The following is a 17,803-nucleotide window of genomic DNA, read 5'->3' as shown; positions in this document are numbered from 1 at the left end:
CATGTGTCAGTTTATCCAAGAGATAAAGCAGTTTATCCAAGAGCATAAAAACAGCTTGCTCTGAATTACCTCTTTCAGACCCATGCTAGTAGACAGAATTATTATGGAGCTACTGCAGTTGCTGATACCCAGTGGGACATCAGGATCATGTAACCCTTAGTTTTCCCAGTACCACTTGTTCAAATTTCTTTAGTTACTGTAAGTGGATAGTTGGCACAATGGCATTTTTTTATGGCCATGGTGATTTTACCCTGCTGCTCCATGTTTAGGTCTGGAATGGCTTTTCTACAGAAATGAAATCTAGATGGAATTTAGTACCATGGCCACATACATTTCACTAATCTGTGGAAAGCTACTGAATTACTTCTCGATATAGGACACCGATCCATCTGTAACATAGCCACCATAGCTCTAGTGATCTAATGTGCATCACTGCGTCTGCAATCAAACTTTGTTTCTCTAGCAAATTACTGTTCCACAATTAATTATTTGTGACCAAGAATAGTTAAATTGGGAAGAGAGCTTAGCCGCAGGCTTTCTCTTCACCATCTCTGGAAACTCAGAAGAACTTTGATAAAACATGTGGCATTTAGGGGATGCTTTCGGGCATTGATGCTTTGACGTTGATGATTCTGAGGAAAATTATCCACCATTGCTAATGTCACTAGTTGATGCTGGACTTTCCCTTGATGACAAGTATTGGTCTTGTTCTAAGATCAAATGATTTTGCTGTAAGTGGGGGAAGTGCCTAGCTGAAATCCTGGGATTAGTCACTTTACACTATCTATATTATATGTAATGTTTAAAGCTAAATATCTTAAGTAAAAGTTAAGAAACCGGAACTCTGTATAAAACCGCACCCTATGCCATAAATGTTTGCTCATTTACCAAAATCTAAAAAGATAAAGACAAATCTTCTAGAGATATTGAATACCATCTTAAAGTCAGCCAAGTGGTGTATTCATTTTAAACAAATAAATAGTTTGGGCCCAATTTGAATGTACTGGACAGCAAATTACTGGATATCTTAAATGTGGATAAAATGGGAACAATAACAGGAGGAGGAAATCAGGGGGAAAATAATTTTATTTAAAAATGCAACAATGTATTTCAGATGTGCAATATTATGGGGCTAAATAAATCAGATGACATTTCGAATTACAATATATCAGGGATGAATTGGAAGGAAGGGAAACAATAGTGTGGAGTTTAAACTATATGACATGGCATTTAAAACCCGAAATCATTACAAAATGTTATTTTTTAAAGAACAAATAAAATCAATCTAACAATGATAAAGAATTTATCCTTATTTAGCACAATTGTGGTCCACCAGTTTGACTCCCAATTTTGAGTAATGAAAAACAGCTCTCAGCTACATTACTGCCGGAACAGGTGAGGACCATCTCTAGGACCAGCAACTATTTTCTTAATTGGCAATTGCCCATTTTATATTTAAAAAAAAAAGAAGAAGAATTTGGGGTATGTATATCAAGGCAAAAGTGGTGCAAATCGGGGGCAAAGAATTGCACCACATGTATAAAAGGAAACATCCTATTGGTATTACATTTGGAGCTATTGCTTTGCTAGTATGTACCACTTTTCCCCATAGATGTAGACCCCTGCCTGTGCTGGCGGCATTTCTTTTGTAGCCGCTCTGAACGAGCTCCAGCACAGTGAGAGCGCGCGTGTAATATAGAAGGAACGCTGCTCTGTGATGTCACATCTCACCTCACACCTGTCCCAACAGCTCATCCTATCGCTGTATATAAGCAGCGGGTTTGGAGAACCCATGAAGCGCGTCCCCTACATCCCAAGAAGAGCGCAGGCGGATACAGCCTCGCGTGCTTAGCGTTGTGTCTGTATATGCACGCGCTCTCTCCTCGAGGCTGTGGTTTTCAGGTGCGCGCGCACCTCCCTCCCTCTGTCACCAGGCAACCGTTATTTTTGTTTACGCCGTTGCCCTGGTGACCAGCGGCCGAGGACCCACAGAACGGACAGTGACTGCAGAGCGGGCAGGACGGAGACAGGTCCGGAGCGGCCTCTCTACCCCCTACCAACGTGTGCGCAGAGAGCCAGCAGGTGAGTGCACCACACACTGTACTCACTGAGCACACCACATACTGTACTCACTGACTGCACCCCATACTGTACTCACTGACTGCACCCCATACTGTACTCACTGACTGCACCACACACTGTACTCACTAACTGCACCACACACTGTACTCACTGACTGCACCTCATACTGTACTCACTGACTGCACCACACACTGTACTCACTGACTGCACCTCATACTGTACTCACTGACTGCACCACACACTGTACTCACTGACTGCACCTCATACTGTACTCACTGACTGCACCACACACTGTACTCACTGACTGCACCACACACTGTACTCACTGACTGCACCACACACTGTACTCACTGACTGCACCACACACTGTACTCCCTGACTGCACCCCATACTGTACTCACTGACTGCACCCCACACTGTACTCACTGACTGCACCCCATACTGTACTCACTGACTGCACTTTATACTGTACTCACTGACTGCACCACACACTGTACTCACTAACTGCACCACACACTGTACTCACTGACTGCACCTCATACTGTACTCACTGACTGCACCACACACTGTACTCACTGACTGCACCACACACTGTACTCACTGACTGCACCACACACTGTACTCACTGACTGCACCACACACTGTACTCACTGAGCGCACCACACACTGTACTCACTGACTGCACCCCATACTGTACTCACTGAGTGCACCACACACACACTGTACTCACTGACTGCACCTCATTCTGTACTCACTGACTGCACCACACACTGTACTCACTGAGTGCACCCCATATTGTACTCACTGACTGCACCTTATACTGTACTCACTGACTGCACCACACACTGTACTCACTGAGTGCACCACACACTGTACTCACTGACTGCACCTTATACTGTACTCACTGACTGCACCTTATACTGTACTCACTGACTGCACCACACACTGTACTCACTGACTGCACCACACACTGTACTCACTGACTGCACCCCATACTGTACTCACTGAGCGCACCTCATACTGTACTCACTGACTGCACTTCATACTGTACTCACTGACTACACCCCATACTGTACTCACTGACTGCACCACACACTGTACTCAGTGACTGCACCTCATACTGTACTCACTGAGTGCACCTCATACTGTACTCACTGACTGCACCCCATACTGTACTCACTGACTGCACCACACACTGTACTCACTGACTGCACCTCATACTGTACTCACTGAGTGCACCTCATACTGTACTCCATGACTGCACCCCATACTGTACTCACTGACTGCACCACATACTGTACTCACTGACTGCACCTCATGCTGTACTCACTGAATGCACCACACACTGTACTCACTGACTGCACCCCATACTGTACTCACTGACTGCACCTTCTACTGTACTCACTGACTGCACGTTATACTGTACTCACTTACTGCACCACATACTGTACTCACTGACTGCACCCCATACTGTACTCACTGACTGCACATTATACTGTACTCACTGACTGCACCACATACTGTACTCACTGACTGCACCTCATACTGTACTCACTGACTGCACCTCATACTGTACTCACTGACGGCACCTTATATTGTACTCACGGACTGCACCACATACTGTACTCACTGACTGCACCCCATACTGTACTCACTGACTGCACATTATACTGTACTCACTGACTGCACCACATACTGTACTCACTGACTGCACCTCATACTGTACTCACTGACTGCACCTCATATTGTACTCACTGACTGCACCACATACTGTACTCACTGACTGCACCTCATACTGTACTCACTGACTGCACCTCATACTGTACTCACTGACACCACCTCATACTGTACTCACTGACTGCAATTTAGCTCATGGTTGTCAGTGTCACTTCTTGAATTGCACGTTTGTGTGTGTGTGTGTGTGTGTATATATATATACACCAATAAAGAATATCACTTGTGAGCACATTCACATGTCTTAGACATGTCTGCAACCCTACCTTTCAGCCATTATCACCTCGCATACAGTGCTCCCACTGCAGCAAGGGAAAAAATGGACACTTACTGAAATGTGTGTGTATGTATATGTATATCTGTGTGTGTATATATATATATATATATATATATGTGTGTATATATGTATATATATATGTATATATATGTATATATATATGTGTATATATGTATATATATATATATAAAGCAGAAAATAGCCGTGTTAGTCCAGTTGCGATAGTGCAGAATAAATGAGTTCTCCAGTATTCGGTGATACCTTTTTTATTGGACTAACAATTTATGTCATAGGACAAGCTTTTGAGAGTTATCCTCTCTTCTTCAGGTCAAGCAATACTGATATACAAATGAATCTATGGCTAAAACAGTGTCACTGTTTTAGCCATAGATTCATTTGTATATCAGTATAGCAGACCTGAAGAAGAGAGGATAACTCTCGAAAGCTTGTCCTATGACATAAATTGTTAGTCCAATAAAAAAGGTATCACCGAATACTGGAGAACTCATTTATTCTGCACTATATATATGTATATGTATATGTATATGTATATGTATATGTATATGTGTGTGTATATATATATATATATATATATATATATATATATATATATATATATATATATATATATATTCAACAAAAAAGAGTACCAAAAAGGGAGCACACAGCTATACCGAAAAAGTAGAAATAAGCTATACCGAAAAAGTAGAAATAACAACTTAAAAACAAGGGAGAAAGTCTAAAATTAAGGGGGACACTTCCAAACTCCTCAAATAAACACAAAGGGACAAATAGGTGAATCTAGAATATATGACAGAAATAAAACCATTCACTTATTGATTTTTTTGGTGATGTATCAAGGAATGGATTCAATCTTAGATTCTGTTCCTTATTTGGACTGACCTTTTCAATTCAGCTGTGACTTTTACACCATCACACTGCTACAGTCATTATTTGAGTGTTTTACTGTTTTTTATGTGTATTACGAGTCCTTAACATCTACTGTATGTGCAGTATTTTGAGAATTCTGTTACTGCTTTTTCTGTGTATGTGTCTTGTAGCAATTCTCTGCAGTTACATTGCCGTTGCCCTATTTAGGTGTATAGGTATAGTATCTGTATCCGTAGAGTTACTTTATATCATGCTTTGATATCTACTATCACTCTGTATTATGCATTAGGGCGGTTTCATTTCTGCATATGCTCTAGATTCACCTATTTGTCCCTGTGACAGGGTGAAGTCAACCCCTATCAGTTATGCCTGGGAAACATATGTCTGAGTGCTTCATCCAGCACTCATAAGGGTTAACTCAGGCGGAAGCTAGCTAATCAGGATGTAAGCTGACACCTGAGAGCCAGCAAGGTAGATAAGGATCTTGTTACCAGCAGTAGCTGGCTGTCTGAGATGAGAGCACATGGATAGATGTGCTGCTAGCCAGAAATATACAGCATATAGAGTGGGGGGAGTAAACCCCATAATATTCGGTGCTCTGAGAAGTGTGACTGAATATGGGTCAAATAATATCTTCGGATGCTATAATGAGTAGAAATGAACAAGCGATCCCACTGCAATAAACATATGAGGCTTTCATGCGTATGAGCGAGGCAACAATAATGCAGACTTGAAATACTTAGGGGGGGGGGCCCGTTGTGCAGGGGCTGGTAAGGAGACTGGATGAGAAGCCTTTTGAAAACTCCCCTCCTGTACTCACGGATAAACCAACCGATGCCTGCTGCCCTTTGCCCGCCTGGTGTCTTCACTGCTCCCTCAGTTGAACTCCCGGTGTTTGCTCCACATGTGCGGCGCTTCGGAATGACGTCATCGCCCTCGCCAACCTGGTTACTCCGGGAGGATTTCCAACGATGCGTCACGTATCCCAGTTATCCCCGCGTGCAACGGGAGGAGATATGGTGACGTGTGTCCCGTAGTGCAGGGGATCCTTGGTGTGCCCCAGCCGAAGACGTAGAGTAGCAAAAATAGAAGAGATGTCGGCGGTCACTGCGCAAAAAGGAACTCGGCCATAGATAAAAATTAAAATCAAATTTATTCAAACGTGGTGCTGGACATCACAAAAGATTCACATCCTCTGACGCGTTTCGTTCCGTTAGGAACTTTATCAAAGAGTACAATGAATCTATTCACAGGAACCTTAAGTAGCAGTAGCTGGCTGTCTGAGATGAGAGCACATGGATAGATGTGCTGCTAGCCAGAAAGATACAGCACACTACTTACTGCAGCCAAAGTAAGATTTCTTTCATTTGTTTGCATGACTGCTTAAAAATACTCTTACGGTTTGGGTATGGTTTAGCCAGCCAGCCTGCTAGCTAGGACTGCTGTGTTAGTCAGTTTTCTCCCAACGTGGAGCAGGATTTATTTGCTTAAAGGGACAGTGTACCCGCATGTTATGTTGCTGTGGAGAAATAAAGCCACTGAACGTTTTCATTTATCCTGAAACTACACGTGTGGACTGTTCCCTGACCTCGGCTACAGGCCGTCCTGCCACAGTCCCTTTGTGGTTATTTGAGGCGTTCAGAAGTGTCCCCCTTCATTTTAAACTTTCGCCCTTGTTTTTAAGTTAATTAATAAATTGATATTTCTACTTTTTCGGTATACCTGTGTGCTCCATTTTTGGTACTCTTTTTTGTTGTTTTCATATTATTATTGTTCCAGGAGCACCGCTGTCTATTGTCACAGTAATATATATTCGACAGCTTGTGGTAACCATTTCTCTACATAGGGCGTGCATTTGTTATCTATCTATCTATCTAGCAATCTCATACACATTTTAAGTCACAGTAATATATATTCGACAGCTTGTGGTAACCATTTCTCTACATTAGGCGTGCATTTGTTATCTATCTATCTATCTATCTATCTATCTATCTATCTATCTATCTATCTATCTATCTATCTATCTATCTATCTATCTATATAGCAATCTCATACACATTTTAAGTTATGGTGGGGGAAAAATGTGACAAGAAACCTCCACCATATGGCATATAGCAAATAAAAAGATCACTTGTGAGCACATTCACATATCTTTTAGATGGGTCTGCAGGGGCAGGGTTGCAGACCTGTCTAAGGCTGCGGCCAGGGTGATGCTGAGCGGGCGCGCGTGCGCTCGCCGCAATGAACCACATTGCGGCAATGTGTGCGGCCAGCGTGAGTGCCTGCGCATGCCCGTGTACGCACGGCGCTCAGCCGCTTGCAGAGACGAGCAAATTTGTTTATGCCGCTCGCTGGCGCGTCACGTGAGCGGTTCACCCAATGGAGGCGAACCAGCTCCATGGCATCATGGCCGCGCCCCTCGACATGCCCCCCCCACGCCAAACTAGGTTGCCAGAAATCCCCCCCACGCCCAACCAGCTTGCCAGAAATCGCCCGGCCAAGCAGAGCGCATGATGTCATGGAGCTCGAGCGGCAACGCGCGCGCTCCCAGCTGAAGAGATGCACGCTAACGCTCGAGAGGCGTGACGTCAGGTGCTGACTGAGCAGGAGCATTTTGGTGTCCTGCTGCAGTTTCGAGCACGCGCGCGGGGGTGGTGTGCCACAGATGGGAGGGGGGCATGCCAGACTGGAGTGCAGTGCCGTCTTAACGCATGGGCACACTGGGCAGTTGCCCAGGTCCCCACGAACATAGGGGCCCCATGCTAATCTATTCACAGACCAGAATTTAACACTAATTTTTCGATCACCCGTCTCCACATTCAAATCTCCCGCTAACTCGGTAGAAGGAGAAAAATTACGACTTGTAGTGGAGAGTTGGCATGTCTGCATTCGCGAGAGAAATTTTGCCGTTTTTATTACTTGCAATGTTATGGAAGCAGAATATTGTAACGGATTGGCGGGAGGCAATTAACGGCTGGGGTTGTGTAGGCAGGGCCCAGTGCACTGCTTTGCCCAGGGGCCTATAATGCTGTTAAGACGGCCCTGCTGGAGTGGGGTGTGACGTCACTTCCTCGGCTCCATCTGATTGTTTTTTGTGACTGTTCTTCTCTCATTGGCTCTTACCCTGTCATGTTATCTGCCATCGTGCTGAAAAAACTAATTTCAGTGTCTCCCCAAGCAGAGCGCCGGTGCAAGCACACGTGCGCGTGCGCGTGCGCATGCACACACATTTTGGACGTGAGCACCAACATTCATCAAACAGATCGTGCCGAGTGTGAGCGCACGCGCCTCTCCACTCTGGTCGCAGCCTAAGAAACCACTCAGTTGTGGGAGAGTTGATTGCAGAAATGAGTGAGACTTGACATATTTGCTATGTACATGGTTAGGTTATCAGGACTAGAAAATAGAACAGCTATTATACATTAATGAATACTAATTATGGAATTTGCTGCACAGTCGCAGAGGTCAGCAGCCATTAGTTGTACAGTCACTAATTTCACTCTATCCTCAAGTTATGTTTTTCTATTATGCAGAATGTCATATTGGTGAATTACTGCAATTGTTCCCTGCTCAGCAAAAAAGGTAGAGGCATTGTCAGTACATTTCTACATTATTATGGTTTGTGTAATAAAATAAACAATTGAAGCTTCTCCTTCTCTGAATGCCACCTGGATCACTATGTACTGTACCTGCAAAATTGTGATGCCATTTGATACGATACCAAGTACTAATTTGATTTTCCATTGTATATGATGCAGTGGAATATGATATGTGACACATGGGTTAGATGTCTGAAATTAGATATATAAAAATAGCACCACATATGTAAAGTATGAAGCGTTGTGAGAACTCTTGATGAAATGTGATGGCAGGTGATAAAACGTGTTGTGACATGAGCAGAGTTAGGTTGTCAAAAAGTATCAGTGCCATTCATTGGTATACCACAGTGTTAATTCATTTATCTACCTTATATCCTCTTTTACTATTTCTTTCTCACACAAGGCTGAAATAATTAGTTTAACTGACACTGAATTTGGAAGAATCCTAAAATAATTTGGAAACAAAATGTAAACCCCTCAAACTTGCATTATGCTATAGATTAGTGGATCAGGTTGGCAGTGTGTTCTAAAAATTGATATACAGATATTTGATGTTAACAGTTTTTTGAAGGTGTGTTATCCATCTGTGTGTTTCTAATTAGAGTTAGGTTATCTGGTAATGAAGCATGTTTCCTGACATTTACATAAAAAAATCATGTACTAAGTTTAGAAAAAAAAAATCATTGTTCTCTGCTAAAAAATGTAAATGCTAAAAAGTAATAAAACCTTCAAAACATGCCATCATATTTATGAAGACTTCATAAATATGACATAAGTTGTTCCGTTAAATAATTTAACGCATTCCTGATATTTAATATCTGACTGATACAATTTAACTTAAAATAGAACTATATTTTTATTTATAACTAGTACTGGAAAATATAAAGTATTAGTGCGATTATATTTATAATAGCCATACGCTGAAAATAATAAATTTTTAATTTATAGAATGAAACAGCAGTTAAGGTTTAAGACCAGTTCAAGTTGGCAGACGATTTTAACACACTTTTAATTGGCTTCATGGTGCACAAACATTTTTTTTTTAGTACATACAGTACCATTTACAACTGTACGTAAATCCATTTCTGTGTACCAAAAGAAAAGGAAAAAAATATTTCTTGATGAAGCTGGCACAGATGGGGAAATATTAGCTCAGTGCACATGTACACAAAAGCTCAATTTACGTTTGACATGATCCAATTTTGCACCAAAAGACCAGTTTGCAATTCTTAGTATAGGGATCTTAGTATTCTTAATTAAACACAATTAAATAGTTGTCTTTAAAAAACAGAAAACATATGTAAAGGTTCCATACAGGTTTCCACATATATGTATTCGGTGTGTGCTACTAATGCTATTTAAGTGCTCGGATGTACTACACATACACTAGTCCTGGCTAATTAATTGGTTATTCCTAAAACTTGCTGAGGATAGAGATGATAACCATTGCCTTGTAGAATTGGGATAGACTGATCAATGCTTGACAGTTAGGAGCCTATGCTTTAAGCGTTCATAAAAAAAATTGCGGGCCGTTTAATTCACCAGTTTTATGAGTGTTGCTATCACGGTATTCAGAAAGCCTCAATTACCTGTGATAGCAAAATTCCCAAAACGGGCGAGTAGCCGGCGGCGTGATGATCGCCTCTCTGTAAAGGCCAAATCCTGCGATTTGTTTTAGCTGCAGTGAGTGAGGATCCGTGAGTCTCGCCGCCCTCGGCGTGCTCCTTGCTTACCCCGGTCCCTGATCGGGTGCCCCGCTTTCGCCGCCTCCTGCAACACGCCATCGGGGCCATCCAGCACCAGCCGCCGCACTATGGGTGCGTGCGAATCACGCGCGGAGATAAATGCACAATCTCCCGGTCCCGACTCCAGCTTGCGCCCGTGTGGTGACGTCAGCGGCACACGCACGTGACACATGCTCAATGTGCGCAGGTACCGCATCATCAATCTTCATCAGCAATCCTTCCCACACCTTTCTCTTGCATCTTAACGGGCAATCATAGCAGGCGCTGCTGACGTGCCTCCACTCTGCTTCTCCCTCATTGGTGCCTGTCTTCTTTATATGCTCAGCCGTCACACTGGCATTTTGGCTGAGCATAAACCTTTGTTGTTTCGAAGTGTTCACTGCTACTCTTGCCTCTACAGTCTTGTCTTGCTCCTCGGTTCCTAGCTCTCTGTTCTTGACCTCGGCTCTCTCTCTGGACTCTGCTCTTCTATATTCTTGACCCCGGCTACCAACGACGATCCGCACCTCTCCAACCCCGACCTCGGCTAAGTACCACAACGATCCGCATCTCTCCAATCCTGACCACGGCTAAAGTACCTGCAATGGTCCGTATCTCTCCAACCCAGAACTCAGCACGTATGTTTGACTATCCTTACTTCTCCAAACCCGACCCGGCAACCTCGACCAAGCTACACTCCAGGCGAGTCCCCGCGGCTGTGGGTGGCGTTATATATCTATCCCCACCTCGGCATCGCTTTCACGCCTTGTTTGTGGTGAGCACTCCATTACACAGAGAGAGCTGCACAGAGAGAGCTACCTCTCCCTGCGTAAATCTCGCCAGAGATCGATGTGTATTAATATTAATTTTAATACTAGTGTAGATGAGCAGGGGGTCTCTGGAGCAGAACCGCATTGATTTCAGGTCCGGGGACCCCCTGCTTCCCGAGATACAGGCCCAGATATGGGGTACCAGTATCTCCTATGCATTTTATTCCCACGGTCATGTGACATTTAAATGCATTGGAGATACCGGCACCCCATAATGGGGCCTGTATCTCGGTAAGCAGGGGGTCCCCGGACCTCAAATAAACACAGTTCTGCTCTGGAGACCCCCTGCTCATCTACACTAGTATTCAAATTTATATTAAAACAGCTACTACCCGCAATAAACATGAAAAACACAACAGCACTAATAATCACCTCCTCTACCCCCACATGATTGATACCAGAGACCGCAGGTGTCTGGGTTGCCTCAGGTGGTCCCAGTGGGTGTCTGGGGGCCCTCAGTCATCGTGTCTGGGGGTCCTCAGGTGGTCCCCGCGGGTGTCTGTAGGTCCTCAGGTGGTCCCCACAGGTGTCTGGAGGTCCTCAGGTGATACCCGCAGATGTCTGGTGGACATTGGGTGGTCAGGACGGGTCCCCATTGGCCTGCAGTACCAATCCTGTGGCAAAAACAAAATGTGGAATACATTGAAATAAATACACCCCTCTTCTCCCCCCAACACATACAGTACATTAATGGGCAAAAATATATGGATAATAGTGCATTTGCCCATTATAAAATCAAACAGTAGCCAGAAAGCATATAGTAAATAAAACTTTCTACGTACCCCTGCCATCATGAAGGGCATCCTCATCAGCATACTCCAGGTCCATGACCTGCGATGCCGCAAGAATACATGAAAAAATACAACCTAATGGGCCCCTAAACCCTTAATTACCATAGCGGTTATTAACCGCTATAGTAATTAAGGGGTTAACCCACCCTCCCCCCGCTACCCACCTGGGAGGCCTAACCACGCACCCCGAGACCACTATACCCACCCTCTACCCATTGATTGCTATAGTGCTACATCATACCGATTATAATGTGGGCATGATAAGCCACTATAGCAGTCAATGGTCACCCTAATAAAAAAGCACGAAGGCCAAAAATACAAAATAATAAAATATATAAACCTAAGTACCTAAACACCCCAATAAAATAAATAAAAGCACTAGGCAACCAATTAAATAAAGAAATAAAAGCACTAGCCAAATATTTAAATAAAGAAATAAAAGCACTAGCCAAGCAATCAATTTAATAAATAAAAGCACTAACCAACAAAACAATTATTTAATTTTAAACACTAGCCAACAAAACAATCAAAAGGATGTGACGTCACTCTAAGGGATGTCACATCCTTTTGAGCTAATGTGACCTATCACATGGTACAGCAACCAATGGGATTGTCTTCAATCCCATTGGCTGTAATACCATGTGATATAGCCATGTGGTTTTTAGGATGTGACGTACCTCCCTTGGAGATGACGTCACATCCTTTAAAAAAAAAAAGAGGCAGACACATGGAATAGCGTCCAATTAGATTGGAGCTGTACCATCTGACCATAAAATGTGACGTTACAGGTCATATATAAGGCCTGTAAGTCTCATTTTACCTCAAGAAGCCGACGAGACACCATCCTGTTGTGGATTTACCATGGAGCTTTAGATTGACAGATGAAGAAAGAAGATTAAAGAAAAGAAGAAAATAATGACAGATGAAGACAAAGACGATGATAGAAGATAAAAGAAAGAACCTTTTTTTTTCCCAAGGTGGATGGCGTTGGATTGAGGGTGATGACGTTGCGGTACAGGAGCTTGCAGATAGAATGGGATTCGGGGGTGAAGACTTCTAAAGGCAAGAGAAATTGTGAATGTGTATACAGTAGATGTCTTTTTCATTGTATTTATTTATTTTTATGTTTGTGATTGCCCATTCACTGATAATTTATTAATCTGTGCCCCTTTAGAGTACAGATAAATACAGTGACAGCCAAAATTTTTTTTGGCAAATGCTTGTTTTTAATTGATTGTAATGTTTTCTATTTGTTTTTATTGTTTGGATTCAATTGTTTGGAATTTGGATGGCTTATTTTTAGTACATTTTAGGATTGGTTAGCATTTTAAATTAATTATTTGTTTTGTTGGCTACTGGTTTCAATTAATTCATTGTTTTGTTGGCTAGTTTTTAAAATTAATTAATTGTTTTGTTGGTAAGTGCTTTTATTAAATTGTTTGGGTGGCTAGCTATTTTATTTATTTAATTGGTTGGCTAGTGCTTTTATTTATTGAAAAGGGGGTGTTTAGGTCCTTGTGTATATCTTTTATTATTGTGTATTTTTGGCCTTCATGCTTTTTTATTAGGGTGACCATTGACTGCTATAGTGGCTTATCATGCCCATATTATAAGGGTATGATGTACCACTATGACAATCAATGGGTAGAGGGTGGGTGGTTAGGTCTCCCGGGTGGGTAGCGGGGGAGGGTGGGTTAACCCCTTAATTACTATAGTGGTTATTTACCATTAAGGGGTTAGGGGCCATGAGATTACATTTTTTCATGTATTCTTTCTGACAATGGATAACATGGAACTTTTAATACTACTGATCTAAGGTGTTACACTACATTCGACATAGGACAAATAGCGTGCGTCTATTATATGTTTATTTTATACCACCTTTATTTGAACATTTATGACCATTAAAGATCATTTTAAATTTGACACTAATAATTCAGTTTGGAAGTTCGAGTGCTATATGTTGGGTTTCTTTTCTCTTAGAATATCACATTTACCCTACCCATTAGCACTCCTCGCCCGTCCTATTTTGTATCATATTTAGCTGAGGGGTACTCCCATTGTGTTCTACCATATTATAGGGGTATGATGTACCACTATGCTAATCAATGGGTATAGGGTGTGTATAGTGGTCCTGGGGTGGGTGGTTAGGCCTCCCGGGTGCCTAGCGGGGGAGGGTGGGTTAACCCCTTAATTACTATAGTGGTTAATAACCGCTAAGGTAATTAAGGGGTTAGGGGCCCATTAGTTTGTATTTTGTCATGTATTCTTGCTGGCATCGGAGGACATGGACCTGGAGTATGCTGATGAGGATGCCCTTTATGATGGCAGGGGTAAGTAGAAAGTTTTATTTACTTTATTTATGCTGGCTGGCTGATGTTTTATTTTATAATGGGCAAATGAGCCATTATCCATATCTGGATAATAGTTATTTTGCCCATTACGGTATGTGTTGGGGGGAGGGGGTATATTTATTTCAATGTATTCCACACTTTTTTTGCCACAGAATTGGTACCGCAGGCCCACGACGACCACCCGAGGGCCCCCAGACACCCACGGGGACCACCTGAGGAACCCCGGACACCCACAGGGACCACCTTAGAACCCCCGGACACCCGCGGCATCTGGTATCAATCATGTGGGGGTAGCGGAGGTGGGTATTAGTGTTGTTGTGTTTTTAATGTTTATTGTGGGTGAGGGGGGGGGGGGGTATTTGGCCCTTGGTAGGTGGGTAGTGGAGTAGGGGGGGTTATCCCCTTCATTGCCTTAGCAGTTAGCCGCTAAGGTAATGAAGTTGCGTGTAAATGCATTTTTATTGCATGGGATTCATGCCGGGTATCTCCAGTGCTGATATTAATGGGTATCGGCTCCGGAGACTCCCGATATCAATGCGATGCAGAAAAAAAGCAATTTTTTCCCTAAATCCTGTCTGGCTGCCTCTCAGCAGCTTCTCACCAGCCTCACACCAACTTTTCCTGGCGTTAGGATTTTGGGAGAAACTCGCCATTCTGGAGCCACGATTCTAGAGCCGCGATTTGCCTCGATAAGGTAATCACGGCTACTAGATTTGCATGAGTTTCAGAACCTGCCGATAAGTGGTTGGGGGGAGGGGGGTATATTTACCCCCCAACCAGTGGTCAATCAGCGATTTAAAAAAAAATTTTGTCGGCGGAAAAATTTGGTGATTCATGTCTTTATCACCCACTTATCCAGGCTTACTGAATAATAGTAGGCATTTTGGCCTATAGGTGCTGGATAAGTGGCTTATCCAGGCTTATAGTATAGGCCCAGTAATGTCTGATCTCTCTAATAAAAGGCATCACTTGCAAGCAATAAGATTTTTTTTTTTAAAGCAAAAAATCTGGTGCTGTTTTCTTCCATTCATTTTGAAGGGGGGGAGGCTTTGATAAAGGACACCCTAAAATGTTGAAGAAAGCTTGTCAGTTATGATAAAGTTACAATGGATTGTAAAATGCAGGCCTACTTTGTCTCTTTTTGCTCCCTAGAGCCATACTGTACTATTTAAGTGTACAAATGACTTTACAGTGCCCTAATAACGTACTTGGTACAGCATGGGACATGGCACCCATTGGTCCTTATGACATGCCAGGTACATCACAGGCACTTGCTCATTCTCTAGGTGCTGATCAGGGCTGACATCTCCAACGGAGTAGCCAACAAAAACCAAATGGAAATGGATCCCCCTCCACTTCCGTTTCCAGCATCCGTAGCTATGGCCACATCATGTGATCACTGTGATCTTGGGAAAGGTCCATAATTTAGGACCGAAACGTCGATCTGTGAATAAGCACTACAAAAATTAGAGGACCGTGTGAGTGCTGCATTCACCTCTACTAGAGTTTTTATCTGAAATTCATCCGTTTAGCAAGGCAGTATTCTGTTTTTTGGATGAGTGCACCTTTCTATTCCTCACATGCTCTCTGGTGCCACCAGACCCCTATTATGTTAAATGTTAAAGGAGAAATCCTCCCTCCCACCCCCCCAACTTATTTTTTTTTTACTATTTATTTTTTGTGAAAGAATTTGAGCGGTTCCCTGGAGCACTATTTTAGATGTGTGGCTCTCCCGGTTATCGATTTATTTACGAGTTTAGTTGTTAGTGTTTCACTCTGACCTGTGAAATCAAATTTGCATCCAAATTCACCATCTTTCAAAATCCAGGAAGCTACATTGGCAACTAAGCCGGTAAGTACTGTATATTGGGGGAAATAATGTGGTTTAGCTAAAGAGAACCCCTGGGTTTGAATTCTGTAAAAATGTCATTAGGCAAAATGGGCGGGATTGTTGCTTTAAAAGCATGCCTTTTTCATATTGGACTGATAATCTTACTAAAATAGAAAGCACTGTATTTTTACATTGTAATCAATCTCAGAAGTATTTATGGCATTTGCATTGTGCAACTTAAACCACAAATGTCAAGTAAGTGGCAGTTAAGGCGTTTTCCTAAGTCAGGTGTACAAGCCTTATAGTGCAAATATTTTTCAGTGTCTTGGTTGCCTCTGATCCAGTGTTGTGGACCTGCATATTCTTTTGTGTTCCTTTTATATTTCGTGCATTATATGCACATGTATTTGAAGAATGACTTATAGATGCAGCCTTATGGTTGGTCGTGCTGTCCTCACAAAATCCGCCATGGCATCGTCTAAGCGCACATGTGCTCGCTGAGTGCCAGTAAGGAGACTAATGGCTCCGCAGGGATTAGCACAGCGGGGGTCCCTGCTTCTGAATGGGACTCCCGCTGTGTGAATCCTACCGGACTATATCAGTCTGTAAGAGACGCACAGTGAGACTAGATTGAATTGGTCACTCTCCCTGCACGCCTCTAACAGGCAATAAGGCTGCTTTTATTTTATTTTAATAACACAGTATTACATAGTTATTTAATTAGTAGATGAGGTTGAAAAAAGACATGCGTCCATCAAGTTAAACCTATGCTAAATTTAGACGACAGATACTTTATCCTATATCCGTACTTACAGTATATTGGTCCAGAGGAAGGCAAACAAAAAAACTGTGAAATCTCATCCAATGATATCTCATAAGGGGAAAAATAAATTCCTTCCTGACTCCAAAAATCAGATTACTCCCTGGATTAACATCTTTCCCATGTTTACTTATTAGGTATATCCCTGTATACCTTTCCTTTCTAAAAAGATGTTGTCATGGGAGACCAGCACTTTTTTACCTTACTGGGATCATTCACTAGGCAGAACAAGATTATTTCAACTTCAAAATAGGGGAAACAGAGGGGAACATTAGAACGTACAGGGAACCCATTTAGGACCTGGATATTTTCCCTTGCTTCTATGAAAGTAGGGTGATCCCTTTGTGCAGCCCCAACTTCCCAGGGTTAAAATCCAGATCCAGAAGTCCTACTTCCTGACCAGATTAATCCCTTATCATTACAATTAAAGGAGCCCGATTTTTCCCTAAGATTTTTTTTTTACTTTGTTTTTACCCTCAAAAACCTAATCTGGAAAAGGAAATGTTGCTTAATTTCTTATCATATTTTCCTTCTTCAGAGGAACCATTTTTTTGCAGTCATCAGTGACTCCCCACAGATCCAGAAAATAAGGGAAATCTATCCCCAGGACAACATTATGGGTTATTTCAGGTACTACTCCCACCCTATAAAACAATGAACCCCTTTTGGTCTCCAAATCCACTTCAGCATTACGATGTTGGCGTTTGTCCCCATGAATACATATTATATCAATTGTCTTGGAGATGTCTAGTTTGTTGCGATTTATCAATCGTTGGGACACTAGAGTAACCATGCTCCCAGAGTCTAGCAGAGCTCGAGCAGTTTTTTCCCCTCTACCTTTATAGATAATGTTGAACATTAGAGGGGACC

At 42.5% G+C, this 17,803-nt stretch overlaps 1 protein-coding gene across 6 annotated transcripts in view; it reads left to right on the top strand.

The window, feature by feature from the left end:
• Positions 1 to 1,969: 1,969 nt before the first annotated feature.
• NEK10 (NIMA related kinase 10) overlaps positions 1,970 to 17,803 on the top strand; it is a 380,936-nt gene continuing 365,102 nt past the window's right edge. For 5 of the 6 annotated variants that reach the window (XM_075586980.1, XM_075586978.1, XM_075586981.1 and 2 more), the window contains exon 1: positions 1,970 to 2,082. The gene's annotated coding sequence lies outside the window, so the exon portion shown is untranslated. Of the gene's footprint in view, positions 2,083 to 14,434; positions 14,582 to 17,803 lie in introns of all 6 variants that reach the window. The other variant, XM_075586979.1, reaches the window with a different exon arrangement.

The sequence above is a fragment of the Ascaphus truei genome, chromosome 2 (assembly GCF_040206685.1).
Source record: "Ascaphus truei isolate aAscTru1 chromosome 2, aAscTru1.hap1, whole genome shotgun sequence".
Lineage (NCBI taxonomy): Eukaryota > Metazoa > Chordata > Amphibia > Anura > Ascaphidae > Ascaphus > Ascaphus truei.
Note: the sequence above shows the minus strand (reverse complement) of the source record. Positions and strands in the feature narration are given on the sequence as shown.